The sequence below is a fragment of the Ochotona princeps genome, chromosome 2 (assembly GCF_030435755.1).
Source record: "Ochotona princeps isolate mOchPri1 chromosome 2, mOchPri1.hap1, whole genome shotgun sequence".
NCBI lineage: Eukaryota > Metazoa > Chordata > Mammalia > Lagomorpha > Ochotonidae > Ochotona > Ochotona princeps.
In genome coordinates this window covers 71,127,712-71,138,375 of record NC_080833.1, presented here as the reverse complement: position 1 = coordinate 71,138,375, position 10,664 = coordinate 71,127,712, and positions in this window count along the sequence as shown.

Genomic DNA, 10,664 nt, shown 5'->3' with positions numbered 1-10,664 from the left:
ATGAGCCTTTGGATGGAAATGGAAATTTGTGTGTGTGTGTGTGTGAGAGAGAGAGAGACAGAGAGAACGAGAGACACACACACAGAGAGAGACTCTACCTTTTAAACAAACAAACAAATATTTATTTATTAGATAGAATTGATCTTCCATCCACTGGCTCACTCAATGTCAGAAACTAGGCCAGGCTTAAAGCAGGCGCCTGTAACTTCATCCAGTTCTCCCATATGGGTAAATGAATCCAAGTTCTAGGGCTGTCTTCCACTGCCTTGTCAGGTGCATTAACAGGGAGTAGAGCACAGCACTGGGACTTAATCATTGCTCACATGAGTCTGATGTCACGGGCTGTAGCTTAACCCACAGTGCCACAATCTCCCCTACCCCACCTTTTTTTAAAAGAAGACCAGAAAGAGAAAATTGAAATAAAATGTCATGGAATTCAAGTGAAGAAATTCGTTTTCCAACATTTAAATTTTCTGTATTGTTCATTTGAGTTTTGTGAAAGTTCTCTTCAATTAGACACAAGTCCCTTTTGGCTTACTGCTTAGGAGCTAGTTTTCCAGAAACTGCCTTAATTTTAAGTTATCTGCAATGAGTATTTTAATAATTCAGTGTTTTTGGTGTTCATACTTCATTTTTTATCCAAGTTTTTTTTCTTTATCAAAACTAGAGTATTAAAGTTATCAAAATACATGTTTTATCAAATTCTGCTGCTAGGTGACAAATCTAAAATGCTAATTAAAATCTAAAGCCATGATGTTTAGATCTGAAATTGATTTGAGCTGTACAATAAAAATCTTGTTGAGGTTTAAAATCACTGGCATGGGTTTGGTTACAATAAATTATAAAGTATAAATTTTTTTTAAAGAAATAAAAAGAGACAAGAAGGAGGGGTAGAAGGAAGAAATGAAACAATCTTAAATATGGGCTGAAAAAATATTTTGTATGTGTCTTCTAGTCTTCATATTTTATTTCCCTAAATATATCTTTCCTTTGTAAGAACACAGAATCCTGAAAGATTTAATTAACATCTAAATTTATTCAGTGGTACCATACAAAGAAGACGGTAAGCTGCTTAACACAGAGATGTCTTCATTTTCCTTCTTGTCTACTTATGATGCTAGTTGGATGAGTTGAAAGACTATCTACAGCTAGAATAAAATCTTCATTCTGAAGTCTTGACTTAGCCTACTTCCTCTCCTGGTAAGAACAGTGGCCTTGCCAGACCAGCCCACACTCATTCTGGCTCTTACTGTTGGGTACTACAACCCAGTCACTCCTAGTCCACCCCCAGAGCCAGCTCTCACATGGTTCAGCAGGTGCAGTGACCTAACCCAGCCTGCCCCATGCCTACTCTGGCTCTTGTGAGCACCAGCAGGTGTTGGAGCACATCCCCAGACCCAGTCCTCATCTGTGTCAAGGGATGCTGCAGTCATGTCCAGCCCAGTTTGCTGTCCACATTCCAGTTCTTATACTCACTAGTGGGAACCGCAGCCCAGCCGGGGCATCCCCTTAGCTCCTGAACCAGGCCTGCTCCCAGCCACATACCTTACACATCCCAGTGGTTGCTCCAACCCAGTTCGGCATAACCCATCACCCAGCGTGGCCTTTGCCATCAGATGTTGCAGCCTGGCCTGTTCTGACCTGTCCCCAGTCCCAACTCTTCTTGTTGGGTATTGCAGCTTAGCCCTGCCCGGCTTGCCCCCTCCCTGACGTTCATGCAAACTGGTAGGTGATAGCCTAGCCTCACCCTGCATGGCCTGCAGCTCATCCTGGCTCCCACACATGCCAGTATGCTTTGGTTTGGCCTGGTCCTGTTTGGTTCACCCCCTATAGAGCCAACCCACACACCTGCTGACAAGTGAAACTACCATGCCCAGTTTAGCCAACACCCAGTCCTGATTGATGTACTCTTCAGTGGGAACTTCTACCCACCAAAGGAGTTTCCCAAATTCCCCTGCTAGGCCCACTCTGAGACCCAGATCTCATACATGCCAGCAGGTTCTAGGCCCTCACCTAGTAGTCTGCCCCTCAGTGTTGGCCTTTGTGCATGCTGGTGGGTGTTGTGGCTATTGTGGCCCTGCTGCACATCCTATTCTTGGGTGCTACAGACTGTACCAGCCCAGCCTACTCCCAACCTCAGTACCCATGAGTGTTGTTGAGTTCCATGGTCGTGCCTAGCTCAACCTGTCACCACTCCCAACTCTAGAGCAAACCAGCTGATATGTCAGCCCCACGGGGTGAGTCCATGATCACTGACAGAATCTGCTTCCAAACCCAGTTCTCTCTTGAGCTGGTTAGTGTCATGGCCTACCATCTGCCCCAACTCTCACTGGCAGGTACTGTGGTTGAGCCCTGCCAGGCAGACACCCTAGTCATTGCTTTTGTGTGCACTGGTAGGCAGTGGTTGATACTGATAATACCAACTTGGGTCTCCCATGTGGCTGGGTGTGTTGGTTTAGCCCCAAAAAGTCCTCCAAGTTCCTTCCTCTAAATCATCCAGTCTCAGACCCCTTGTTTACATGCAAGTGCAGTAGCAGGGTTGGTGGAAGTCCCCCCAAAGTCACTCCTCACTGTCAAGTTCTCCCTCAGCAGTCCTTTCTCCCACACATATCTGACCTGCTTCCCTGAGCAATCCACAACCCCTGTGCCCAGTCCTTTGGCAGTGTGCCATGCCAGTCTAGGTCCTGTGTGCCTACCCAAGACCCACACACACTCACACATAGGTCCCCAGACACTGTCTGTTGGAATGCCAGCATCTGCCTCCAACATATCTTTAAAAAAGAAGGAGAAGAAGAAGAAGGAGAAGGAGAAGAAGAGGAAGAGAAAAGAAGAAGAAGAAGAACAGAAGGAGGAGGAGGAAGAAGAAAGAATTAGAATAGGTGAGTATGCTGGTTTACTAGTGTAGTTAATACAAATTTGGTACTAACCAGGCCCAGGATGCCCTCCAGCTATTAGCTGCTTTTCTCCCTGCATTGTAACGCTTGCCCAGGTACAATGCAACCTAAGCTGTGATCTACAGGTAGGGTGTTTATTTGTTTTAAATCAGACATTTGGGGGACCCTGGAATGTAACTTTTAGACACCAGATGAGCTCAAGGATCTAAATCAAAGCACAATTCAGAAAATTTGATCCACTATTTTACAATATAACTTAGCTCTGTACATCACAGAAACCATTCCAGAGGCATAAAATATGTATTTGCTGCTGAGAATAAGGAATAATCAGTTTGGGGCTGACAGGCTTTATTTACCATGATATAGCTCTTTGACAAATATTAAATAAATGCTTTCTGAGTTGAATTATTCAATTCAGTCAGTGACTACTGTAAGAACAATAGAAATAGAACTACTACTAGATGTGTGTCTAAAGAAGAGTGGTTAAAGAAACTGCGGTACATTTACTCCCTGAAATATTATATAGCTATTAAGAAGAATGAAATCATACTATTTACAACTAGGTGGTCCCAACTAGAGACCATTAGGCTTAGTGAAATGAGTCTATCACATAAGAACAAATACCGTATGTTCTCTCTTATATAAGGAAACCAGCATGGAAAGTGTAACTGCAATAATCTGATCCATACTGTTTTTTGTTTGTTTCTTTGTTTGGCTGTATCCCATGTGTTTTGGTGTTTTTTATATCAGTTTTGTTTATTCCAAATAATTTCTTTTCTCTTGTCGAATTCATCACTGGCTCATTGGTTACATGGTGGCATCATTTTTCCCAAGAGACTTTTGTGTTTCCTTTTTGTCACCCATGTGTTGGTTACTCAGTGGTGCATTTTTCCATGGTGCTGTAATTTGTTGCTGATGTTGTTGTTGTTGCTGTTGTGGCTGTTCTAACTCATACCAGTTGTTGACCTTGTTTCATGGTTTCTCAATTATGGAAATGTATAGTGATGGAGTACTGGGGTCTGCCATATCCAGATGTGGGGGTATAATGGAACATGCATCCCTGCTTCCAGATGGATTCCCAATGAAACTGTTGGACATGTGTAGAAAATGGGATGCTGGACTGTCTGACATTGTCTGTACCAACAATGTTGGGGTACACTTAAATAAGTGACTGATAGGATTATGATTCATTATGAAGGACTACACCATTGTAGTAAAATGGGGAAAATCTGTCGGGGGATGGGAGTTGAGGAGGGGATCCCAGTCTATACAAAATTGTAGCACATAATTCAAAATTCAAAATGAAAATATATTAAAAAGAATTAAAGGTAGAAATGGGCCCAGTGTGGTAGCTTAGTAGCTAAATCCTTGCCTTGCAAGTGTCAGGATTCCATATGGGAGCAGTTTGTGTCCAGGCTGCTATACTTCACATCCAGCTCCCTGCTTATGGCCAGGGAAAGCAGTAGAGAATGGCCCAAAGCTTTGGGGCCCTGCACCCGCATGGGAGACCCAGAAGTAGCTCTGGCTCCTGGATCCAGATCAGCTTGTCTCTGGCCGTTGTGACCACATGGGGAGTGGACCAGCAGATGAAAGATCTCTTCTCTCTGTATATCTGCCTTTCCAGTAAGAATAAGTAAATCTTAAAAAAAAATAAAGGTAGAGGGGCTGGGGTATAGCAAGTTAATCCTGCAGGTATCCCATATGTGTGCTAGTTCAGGTCTGAGCTGCTCAATTTCACATCTAGCTCCCTGCTTATGACCTGGAAGGCAACAAAAGATGGTGCATCTTTGGTCTCTGATCCCACATGAGAGACTGGGAGGTGGTTCCAGGCTCTTAGCCTTTGATTGACCTAACTCTAGGCTTTATGGTGAACCAGTGGATGGAAGAACACGTGCTCTCTCTCTCTCTCTCTCCTCTTCTTTCTGTAATTATTGCAGATAAAAATAAGTATTTAAAAACATTTAAAAAAATAAAACTAGAACTACTATTTGAGTCAGTAACTCCACTTCTGGCAGTTTATCCAAAGCACCTGAAATTAGGGTCTCACTGAGACATCTGCACTCTCATGTTCATTGTAGCATTACTAGCAATAGACAAAATATAGAAGCAATCTAAGGGTTCATAACTGAGTGAATAAAAATAAATGGAATGATATTCAGCCTTAAAAAAATAAGGAAGTAGTAGAATAGTGGGTAAAACCACTGCTTTCAGTGCCATTTCACATGGGTGCTGGTGCTGGTTCAAGTTCCGACTACTACGACTCCCTATTAGTGGCCTGGGGAAAGCAAATGAGGATGGCACAGGTGATTTGGTCCCTGCCATACTCATGGAGACCAGAAGTTCCTGGATCCTGAGTTCAACCTGGCCCAACCCTGGCCATTGCAGCCATCCAGGGAGTGAACTAGTGCATAGGAGGTTTCTCTCTCTCCTCTTTTTCTCTCTCTCTCTTTCTCTCCTTCTCTCTGTCTCTTTCCCCATAAATCTTAAACATAATATATAAATAAATCTTTAAAAAATTAAGATATCTGGCTATCTTTGATAATGTGGGTGTTTTTGAGAACATTTTGCTAAATGAAAGGGCCCAGAAACAAATGCTGTGAGATCTAAAATAGTAAAACTCCTAGAAACAAGGTATAAATTGTTATCAGTGGCTAAAAGTATGGTAGAAAAAAAAGTTGAACAAGGAACACAAAGTCTTAGTTTTAAGATGAATACATTCTTGACATCTAATGTAAACATGGTGATCATGGTTTACAAGTTCTGCAATAACTTTGTGGAAAAAATAGACTTCAGAAGATGTTTATTTTTTTCATGCTATGCATTTGTCACAAATTGTTTGAAGACATATGATATAAACAGAATTTTTTAAAAAGTGCCGGTTTTTTTTCTTTAGCTTTTTGTTGTCATAGGTATATTTAAATTCCCCAGGAGGATAGTAGGTCCTAAGTGTGCTCACCACACATACACAAACACACACATTCCACTGTATGTTTATAAAACCACTATATTGTACATTATAAATAAAGAGAAGTAAAAAAGAAAAAGAACTTGAAGTCAGTAAAGAGTACTGTGATTCATATGAATTTATGAGGAGACTTCACAGCCACAAACCCTGCCAGCCAAAACTGTGTAAGAGTGACTCAGCTGTGTGACTTTTCAGATATTAAAAAGTAGGGAATAAACGCATGGTGCATACCATCATCTTTATGTACTTTGAACAGCAAAGCAAAATACATGTGCTAGCCTTTTGAGAAACCAAATTTGTATTAGGAAATCAACAGCTCATCATAATGCTTTTTTGAAGTATTAATTTATTATAATTTCTTCATTATTATTATTTTGTTTTTATAGAAAGGGTCAAGGACTAGAGGAAAGTGCATGAGACCATTGTTTCTACATTATTATTATTTTTTTTTATATGTGGGGTAAGGGGAGAATAAAGGGAGAAGCCCCACCCAGCCTCCCACCCATCCCAGGTGCCCGATGTGGGGCATGCTCTGAGGGTTCTCAAGTGGTTCTGATAGTCCAACAGTTCTTCATCTGGAGTCTCTTCTGGATGCAGGGTACCAAGGCTTTGGGCCATCCTCGACTGCTTTCTTAGGCCACAGGCAGAGAACCGGATGGGAAACAGGACCACTGGGACACAAACCAGTGCCCATATAGATTCTCGGCGCATGCAAGGCAAGGACTTTCAGCCGCTAGGCTACCGCGGGGGCCCTTTTCTCTTCTTTTTTAAATATTTATTTCTTTTTGCTGGAAAGGCAGATTTACACAGAGAAGAAGAGATCGACAAAAGATCTTCCATCTTATCGGTTCACTCCCAAATAGCCACAACAGCTAGAGCTGAACTGATCCAAAGCCAGGAGCCTCTTGTGAGTGTCCTGTGCGGGTACAGGGTTCTAAGGCTTTTGGTCCAACCTCAACTGTTTTTCTTGGCCATAAACAAGGAGCTGGATGGGAAAGGGAGCCACTGGGACATTAACTGGCACCCATATGGGATCTTAGTGCTTCAGATAGAGGATTAGTCACCTAAGCCATCATAACAGCCCAGAACAAATTTCTGAATAACTTGATCTTTACTAATAAGGTGAGTTATTTAAGTAACTAGAGATGTTTGTGCCTGTTAATATTTCCAGAGAGTAACAGCTCCACATATGTCTTCTGAGGTAATCCAAATTTGTGGTCAGGGAAAGCAATATCACAATCAAATTGCAGTTTCATTAAAATATGTCTTTGCACCTGGCATGATGGCTCAGTTGGCTAGTCCTCCCCCTTCAAGCACTCAGATCCCACATGGACACCAGTTCGTGTCTCAGGTGCTCCACTTCCCTGATTGTGGCCTGGGAAAGCAGGAAAGATGGTTCAAAGCCTTGGAACCCTGCACCTACATGAGAGACATGGAAGAGGCTTCTAGTTCCCGGCTTCAGATCAGCTCAGCTTTGGTTGTCACAGCCACCTGGGGAGTGAACCAGCAAATGGAAGATATTTCTGTCTCTTTGTTTTTCTGTAAATCTGTTTTTCCAATAAAATTAAACCTTTTTTTTTAAGGAAAAATTGTGTCTTTTACTATCTCTGATCATGAGAGTTCATCATTGAAGCTTCTGTATTTTCAGACAGTACATATTGCCTATAGCTGGTATAGCTGGTATTTCTAACTCTGGAACAGCTGAAATTATAAATATCAGTTGGAAATGGTTTTTCTTTGTATAAATATTTATTCTGTTGCTTGATTTAATTAATCAATATTTAAGTCAGACCTTGTACCGGGGCCTCTGGTTATGGCAGTCAAAAGAAATCCCTTTCTGTCCCCAACAAACTCCAGTGCTGTAGGACCTACTAATATAATTTCAGGAAGAGTTGTGCAATCAAAACCAAATGAAGAATTACACCTTTAAGTGTTTCTTCAAAGAGCCTGATTTAGATATGCTTGTAGGTACCCTGTTAGTACTTCAGAATGTATTTTCATGGAAATTAATTCATGAGGGATTTGAACACCAAATTAGACACCAATATTTCAAAAATAAGGCAATTAAACATATTTGCCTTACCGCTCTCACTTTTCCTCTCAGAACCCCCTGTACACTCCTAAAAATTACTGGGTCCCCAAGTAACTTACACTTATGTGAGTTACTCTGTCAATGTTGATCATAAACTGAGAAAGAATCAGATGTCCATTTATTTATTTAAATATAACAATAATAAAATCATTATATAACTTACATACTTTAAGAATATGGTTATATTTTACAAGACAAAGAAATGAGAAGAGTAGCACTATTGTTGTCTTTTCCTTTTTGTATGATTTAATAGATGATAACTGAATACATATCTGCTCCTGCATTTAATCTGCTATGAGCTGTTTTAGTTGTAACATATGAAGAATTTTTTTCTGAATCAGCACATAGATACACAAAATAACAGGATTTAAGAGCTTTTTCAGATAACTATAAATATTTTTGATGTTACATCAGAATTTGAGAGGTGTTATAGAGACTTCATTCATTCATTCAAAATGAAAATATGTACTATATGTTCCCCATATTATTGGCATTTTGTAAAGCTCTGAGTAAAAAGTAGAAAATTGAGCTTTAGACTTTTTTCAGTTTCTGATAGTTTATCATAATGAGTCCAATTTTACAGTCAATAATCATTCATTCAATAAAGATGTTTTGAGAACCTATTCTAGGCCAGGCCCTGTTTTAAATATGCTATCATTGAGTAAATGATGATGAATAAAACAAATTGTAACTGCCCCCACCGCTTTCTGCCATCCTATATCTCACAAATTAGTAGGAAAGACAAATGGATAACAAAATAATTAAGTATGTAATAACAATTGCTCTGGAGAAACAAATCAAGTGAAGGAAGGGAAAGGATTGGGATGGTTGCAACAGATCAAGAGTATCCAGAGAAGGCCACAATGAGGGAATGACTGTCCTAGAACATGTTAGCAATGAGGATAGAAAGTTAGATATCTGAGCTTCACCAGTATCAAGGTCCCTGGTAAGACCTTGTCAGGGAAGTCCTAACTGACAGTACACAACCTTAGCGGTGGGGGTGGGGAATAGAACTGAATGGGCAGGATCCCATTCAGAACAGAGCGCAACCTTGAGGAGGCTGGGAGGTCTTTAGCAGTGGTGGCTCTCAGCTGATTTAGCAATCTGATGCTTATTCTGGGATAATATATCATTTTTCACTTAAAACACGATCCTAACAGCAAGATACAAAGACTTTTAAGAATGATTTAGATTTAGCACAGGTGATGCTTGCAGAAGACAGGAAAGTTAACTTCCCCTGAACAAGGTATTTCCTGTGTTATTTTCAATCTGCCCATTGCAACTTGGAGGCCCTGGGCCAACACACCAAGCACCATTTTTTGGCAGCTGCATAGAACTGTGGAACTAAGTGGTTTACAAACTTTGGGAAAATAAATCTTTTTGTTACTTCCCCCACCTTAGTAGGCAACCTATTTTTATGTCATGAATCACTCAAAAAAATTACCACAAAATATTTTTCCCATTTGGAGGATTCTGGAGGAATGTCAGAATGAGTCTCTTCACTTCCCCCTTCCCTAGTCCTGGAATTCTAGTCTTCCATTCTTGCCTGCATTCTTCCGTAAGCTTAATTCCCCCTTACAGGTTTCTTGCACACCTCAGGACCCGCTTTATATGTCACTGAATGTTTCCCTTGTAGGAGAATGAAATGGCAGGTTGGGATTCCTCACTTCTTTCATATCTAGGATATGTCTCAGTCACATACACTCAACCTCTGAAAATACTGAACCACCAAGGCTGTATTTAGAGTCCATTTTTTTCCTATCTTTGCTCATGCACAAGGTTGCTTGGTTGCTGTGGTGTCTACATTTTCTTTTCTATGTTGTCTCCACTGTTTTCTAACAACAGTCTTCGGGTTTTCTTTGGTTTCGGCAGGTAGATGGGGCACCTGGACAAAGCAGGCCACCCAAAACAGAGGGGCACATCTTTGCCTCTGCCAGAATCCCATTCCACACAGGTACAGAGATCCCAGAAAATGCTCACCTGCCCATTCAAAAGGTGGACTCACTCAGGAAGTTATGAGAAAGCAAGACTTTATTACTGGTCTTGCAAGATGTGATGATTGATGAGCAGGCATGCCTGGAGGAGTTACAGCAAGCAATTTATATTCTGGCTCGAAGTTCTTTATTACATGAGCAGTACGAAGTGTACAATGTTCCTGATCATTGCCCAAATGACCAAGTTATCTTCCTCGTATCTTCTCTGTACTTTAACTTCCTCTTGTGAGTTGGCTGCTTCTTAACATCCTGTTTGTCTAGTGAGTTTTGCTTCATCTGCAAGTCAGCCAACAGTAATTTCCCATTCTGTGTTGAAAATGGGCCATTAGACATTTTATTATAGTAAAGGGGCATCTTTGTCACACCAGGCACTGTGCCCTAGGAGCTCCAGTGAATGAATGCAGAATAGGATGGTTGTTCCATTAAGAAGAGAAAGCAAATTTACCCTTTCTTTGTTTGTTCTATTCCTGATCTCACTAGATCAAGTGGGGCCTGCCCATGCTGATGAGGGAGGATCTTACTTATAGATCCCTGGTTTAAACATTGATTTTATCCAGAAACACCTTGCAAAAGCACCCAGAAATTATGCTTTACCAGGTCCCTGGGCATCCCTTAGCTCAGTTACGCTGACACATGAAATTAACCATCACTCCATTGTGAAGTAGGGTTTAGGAAGTTATTCCATGAGGTGAAACTCTGGCTCATCTCACTCACTTAGT